Source organism: Ochotona princeps, chromosome 1 (assembly GCF_030435755.1).
Source record: "Ochotona princeps isolate mOchPri1 chromosome 1, mOchPri1.hap1, whole genome shotgun sequence".
NCBI classification, from domain to species: Eukaryota; Metazoa; Chordata; class Mammalia; order Lagomorpha; family Ochotonidae; genus Ochotona; species Ochotona princeps.
Window position 1 is genome coordinate 7,220,634 of NC_080832.1, and position 6,284 is coordinate 7,226,917.

A 6,284-nucleotide genomic window follows, 5' to 3' on the forward strand; every position below is an offset into this window, starting at 1 on the left:
TTTGTCAAATATTCTAGAAGCTGACTCTTGAACCTTTCTACAGTGCATTCACCTTCTATTTGGCCTACTTTGTTATTGTGATTTATTTTACAAACATTTTTTTAAGTGTTTCCTTAATGCAAGGAGTAGTATTTGCTTACTAAACGCTAATAAAGAATTAGTGACGCCTTGTGGCACCTATTAGTTCATGTGCTATCGCTACCCATTTCACTTGTTTGTTATTTGAAGGCCTTGCGTGTCTCAATATGAAGCTAAGATGAGCAAAACTTCTGAAAAGAATCATCCATGGTTACACACTCTTACTTCTGAAACTAGATTTCTCCCTGTGTGGCCTTCAGTTCCCACCTCTTCACAGAAAGCACTGAGTGTGTCAAGTTCACAAGTCACTCCCATGTTCACACACCCAGGGGATACTTCTCAATTATCATCTTACTTAACCTCTCACTCTAGTTGTTCCTAAACCCACTGGTTTCAATAAGGCCATCCCATTTCCCTTCTATCTTCTGTCTTTAGAGCCCACCAAACACTCCTGAATTTCAGATTTATTTCTCTAGCTCTGAGCTTTCCAATAAACTTGATTCATATGTCTACCCTGCCAACTTGAAATATGCTGGTGGCTACGCAATAGTAACTCAAAACTAATTTATTTTTATCGGAAAGTTGGAGTTAAAGAGAGAAGGAGAGACACAGGGAGAGCGAGCGAGAGAGAGAGATCTTCCATCCATTAGTTCACTCCCCAAAAGGCCGCAATGGCCAAAGGCAAAAACCAGGAGCCAGGAGGTTCCTCCAGGTCTCCCGTGTGATTGTAGGGGCCAAAAGACTTAAGCCATCCTCGGCTGCTTTCCCAGGCTGTTTTAGCAGGGAGCTAGATCAGAAACAGAGCAGTCAGGACATGAACTGGTGCCGCAAGCAGAGGCTAACCCACTACACCACAGTGCTGCACATCCCCCCTCAGTTAGTGTCTTAATCTTCACCTATAACAAGCAAACCTATAAAAAAAATAATTCAGATCACCACCTTTCCTAAAGACCCTTCAATGGTTCCTAACTCCTCCATCCTACAAGACCTTTCTGATTAGACTCCTTGCTACTTCCAAGGGCTTCTGAATCTCACTCCCAAACCCTTCCCCCTTTTAGCAGTTCGTTCCATCCACTCCAGCCCTCTTTCTGCTCCTCGCCGAGGAACAGTGCCTCAGCCACCACCTTTCACCAGCATGGCTGGCCCGCCAAGTCTCATATGGCTGGTTCCGTCCATGCCACACAGGTCTCCCTTAATAGAACCTTGTTGGGCCTCTCCTCCCATTTCCTAAAAAGCAGTCACTTAGGTATGGCTTGCCACCACACCTGGCTTTTGTTTGCATCATAACTCTAATCATACCAGGATTTTTCTTTTCTTTTTGGGTTTATTTGCCTACTATCTGCTTCTCTACACTAAGATGAACACTTCATCTAATCCTAGCTCTTAAACTAGAGGCTACTGGGCCCGGAGCAATAGCCTAGTGGCTAAATTCTCACTTTGTGCCTGCTGGATCCCATATAGGTGCTGGTATCCCAGTTGCTTCACTTCCCATCCAGCTCCCTGCTTGTGGCCTGGGAGAGCAGTAGAGGACAGCCCAAAGCCTTGGCACCTGGAAGAAGCTCCTGGCTCCTGGCCAAGATCAGCTCAGCTCTGCCATTGTGGCCATTTGGGGAGTGAACCAGCAGACAAAAGATCTTTCTCTCTGTAATCTGACTTTCCAATAAAAATAAAACTAAATCTTAAAAAAAAAAGCAGCAATGTCTGTTGAATAATGAATTACCATAATTTTATTATATATAAGCTCATCATATATGTGTGTGTGTGTGTGTGTGTATGTGTGTGTGTGTATTAGAGCCCAGGATCCAGGATCAGATGTGGACTTAAGTCTGCTGTGTTACCTACTTAATGTATGACTTCATAAAGTTACCTTAACTTCTCCAAATTTCAGTTCCTTTGTAAGTTAAATTGGGATAATACCAACTGACCTCATAGGGCCACCATAACATTGAACAGAAATCATCTTATGCAAAGCACTTAGCATAGTGACTGCTGCACCAGAAATTCCAGTAATTAAGAAATGTTTAAGTTATTGCCAATCTGCCTTTTCACCTCTGACAAATACGAAATCATCCTTGTTCCTAGACAAGGCCAACCCCTCCATTTGTGCACAAGAGCCTTCCTACCTACATCATTCCATCAACTCTGCTCTTTCCACGGAGCTATTCCTCTAAACATATACACATATAGTCAATGCTATGAAAAACCATCCAACTCTCTCTTGATCCAGCCCATTTCTTCCTTTGGCAGCCAAGCTCCTCGAATCACAAATCTCTCTGCTCCCACCTCAATCCAATGTAACTGAACTTGTTCCTCCATGACTCCGCAGAAGGTGCCCTTTGCAGATGACCAATGACTGCCGAGTTGGCACATCAATGTCCTTGTCTTGCTTGGCCTGTGCAGTGCGGGACACAGCTGACCACGCCCTTCTCCCATAAACACTTTTGTCACATGAGGCCCAGGTAACCAGATGCCCAACATCTTCTGCCATCTCTTTGGCCCACTGCTGGTTATCCCTCATATTTTCAACCAGGAAACATCAAAATGCTCATGGTGTCGTCTTCACCTTCCCTTAGTAATCTCATCAAGAGGCGTTGCTTTAAACACTGTGTGTATGCCATTATCTATCTCAAACATTAAATAGATAAATACAAGCCTATCTAGATTTTTCAGAACCAATCCATCTCCTGAAACTCTGGACTCCTATAATCAACACATGTCTACCGCAACAATATGTCTCAAGCTTAATGTCCCAAATGGAGCTTTAGATGCTCCCCAAGGCAAAACCTTCCCAAGGCATAAGCATTTGGTGCAGTGTTTAACATGCAGTCCTGTGCAGAAATCGTTCTGATTGAAGATAAGCGGTCACAGTTAGAAGCCATGCCAGGGTTGTTCTCTGCACACAACTTGGAGAGGGGAAGCGCATCGCGAAGGCGGCCTGACATCTGCTTGGCTTTTATCCTGGACTATTTGCTGAATTCTAGACCGCGACGGCATGAGAATCAAGAAACAAAGTGCCAAATGGCTAACAGGCTAAGTAATTAGGTAGGAAACATGGACTGAGCTCTCAGCACTAGCCCCGCATGTATTGCTGAGATGGGAGACTCTGGCTTTGCCTTCGTTTTCTCGCCCTCTGCCTCTCAAGTTAATGATATTCTTTAAAGCCCTAAATTGGCCCTGGCACAAGGCACAGCGGATTCAAGTCACCACTTACGACACCAGCATCCCATAGCAGAGTGCGTGTTTGAGTCCTGGCTGCTCTGCTACCCCAGGAAAGCAATGGAGGATATAGGCCAGGCACTTCTGCCCCGTCACCCACAGGAGGCCAGGATGGAGCCCCTGGCTGCCAGCTTTGGCCTGGCTCAGACTTTGATATTTCAGCCATTAAGGGAGTGAGCCAACAGGTGGAAACACCCTTAAGCACTCTCTCTCCCCCTTCATCTCCCTCTATCTTTCAAATAAGTAGATCATTTTTTAAAAAGTCTTTATTTTTTTATTTGAAAGTCAGATTTACAGAGAAAGAAATCTCCCACCCACTGGTTTATGCCCAAATGGCCACAATAGCTGGATCTAAACCAAGCTGAAGGCAAAAGTCAGGAGCCAGGAACTTCTTTCAGGTCTCCCCTTGTGTGCAGGGGCCCAAGGACTTATCCATCCTTTGCTTCTTTCCCAGGTCGTTAGTAGCTAGCTGGATTGGAAACTGGGGAGCGAACCAACATTTGCATGGGATGCCAGTGCTGCCAGCAGATTAGCCTGATACACCACAGTGCTGGCCTTATAAATCTTTTGTTTGTTTGTTTGTTTGTTTGTTTAAGTCCTAAACTAAAGGCATTAGAATAGTGATGAGCAGTGGGGCCTGGGGTAGAGGGAAGGCGGTTCTCATGAAAGCCAAGCAGGCCAGCCTCCCTCTGCTTTCTGACAGGGCCCTGACGCCAGCTGAGTTCGCTCTCCCTACAGGGCGCTGTGCGGACTCCTCCAGCAAAAACGCCATCACCACAGGCTTCATCCACAAGGCATCCTGATCTGTGTGAACCTCTACAACCATGAGGTAAGTAAACTTGTCACTAAGTCAGCCCCTCTCGAGTATTCCACTGCTGTGGCCAAACGCTAACACAATCTATCACTTTGCATGCTCAACCCAGCAGCCTAGGAGGGATTTTCTAATCCAATGGTGTCCAGCTTCCACTCCAGGTGGGTTTTTAACTCCCAAATAAAGCAGGCACAACCCTCAGCCATACTTCATCTGCTAACCCTCTCCTCTTCACCCTTGCCGTCCTGCCCACCCTTGCCTTCTTACCCCTACCCTCCAACACACAGGCTTTGTCCCCCATCCCAGCGGAACCTTGCACATGGCTGCCCAGTGCTGAAATGTTCTGCCACATAGTGTCACTCCTTCACCTCTTCTGTGTCTTTACTCAAATGTCACCTCAGTGAGGGTTCCCTGACCAGTCCAACTCGCCAGGCCCCTTCTGTCCAACCTTTGTCCCACCTTAGGCATACACATTTTACTCACTTATCCTGTTTTTATAATTCCTTCACTAGGATAAAAGTTAGGTGAAGACAGCCATCATAACCTGATTTCCTCTTCACTGACGTGTCTCTAGCACCGGAGTGGGAACAGGCGCGGAAAGGAAGTGCTTGGTTTACAGCAGATCTAAGAGATGACTTGCTGCCAGGATCACTGAGTTTCAAAGTCCAGAGACAATCAGCTATCAGGGATTATCAGCCAGGCAAGAGGCTTAGCAGACTAAAACTTTCAAGACTGAAAGGAGCAGATGTTGCTACCCTGAGTGTGTGATACTGAGAACTGCAGACGTGAGATGGCTCTGGGAGCGCAGAATGAGAAAAATGGGCTGTGGCTGGAAAATGTACGAGAACCTCCAGTGGCTACCAGCTTCCTCCGGAATTCCAACTGCGGCAGGCACTGCACCTGCTCACCCACCACCACCTGCTCTCCTGGCAGATGTGGTTCCTGTCCTCCTGCTCAGTGCCCCCTGGACTCTCAGTGTAACCCAGCAGTGGATCCTAAGCTTCAAAGACACGATGCAATTCTGGTCACTTAATAGTTTACAGGGGACACTTCTGTTCTTCAAGGGACAAGAGACTTCTGGCCTGTGATTTTTTTCTTTTTGCTGTCTTGTTGACACCCACAAACCAGCGTGGGGTGGAAAGTGCTGTAGGCACCCTACATCTAAACTTAGGAGACATAACAAATCCTTTACTGCCTCTCAACTCGGAATTGAGGGAAAACATACTACTAGGCTAGTGACCGATGTTTCTACTGGTACAGCCCAATCTTTCTTTGCAAGGGTATTTTTCTTTCATAAAACATTTGTTTACTTGGAAGACAGAAGTATCTTCCATCCACTGGTTGTTCAGCCAAGCTCAAGTCAGGAGTCTGTTACTTCATCTGGGTCTTCCTGGAGAGTGGCATGCACCGATACCTGGGTCCTCCTCCGCTACTTTTTCCAGCCACATTAGCAAGGCGCTGGATCAGAAGCGGAGCAGCCAAGGCTGGAATTGGTGTCCATACGGGATGCTGGCACTGCAGGCGGGGGCTTCATTCCCTGTACTACAACGCAGCTCCCAGGTGCAGGTTTCTGTAACTCACCCACACATACTGTGAGTTCTCCAAATACATTCTGGCTTTTGAGATATTGACCAAGCTAGTTTGAATGCACTTCCCTGCAAGACCCTAGCTAGCCATTATGTGTCACTTTCTCCTCTAGTTCTTTATATTAAAAAAAAAAGGCATCAGTTCTAAATCTTCTCTTGGTGTTTTAGGACATACACTTCAAAACACAGCCAGAGACCAGGAGGCCGTAAGAGCTTTTCCAGTTTTGAGAACGTTTGTGAACGCGTTCAACCCTCACACCAAGTCCTACAAGCTCAATCCTGTCACGCCCGTTTGGCAGAGTCGTCACTTCTCTGACACACACCCTCCTGGGAGGCATTTGACAAGACTGCAACCGAAAGCAAAGAGCGACCCCCACGCTACGGGGCCCGAGGCCGTGACAGAGAAGACTAAGGAGCAACTAGGCCCATCTTCCCATGACTTAAAACACTCGCCTGCCTCCTCCGTTCCCGCAATTCCCTGAGGTAGAGACGGAGGGCGGAGACACGGGCACGGGCGGCTGCTCGTCCACGGGGCGGCTTCTGAGCGAGCGCGGCGGGAGGACACGCAGTCACAGACGCCCCGTCGCTCCCGC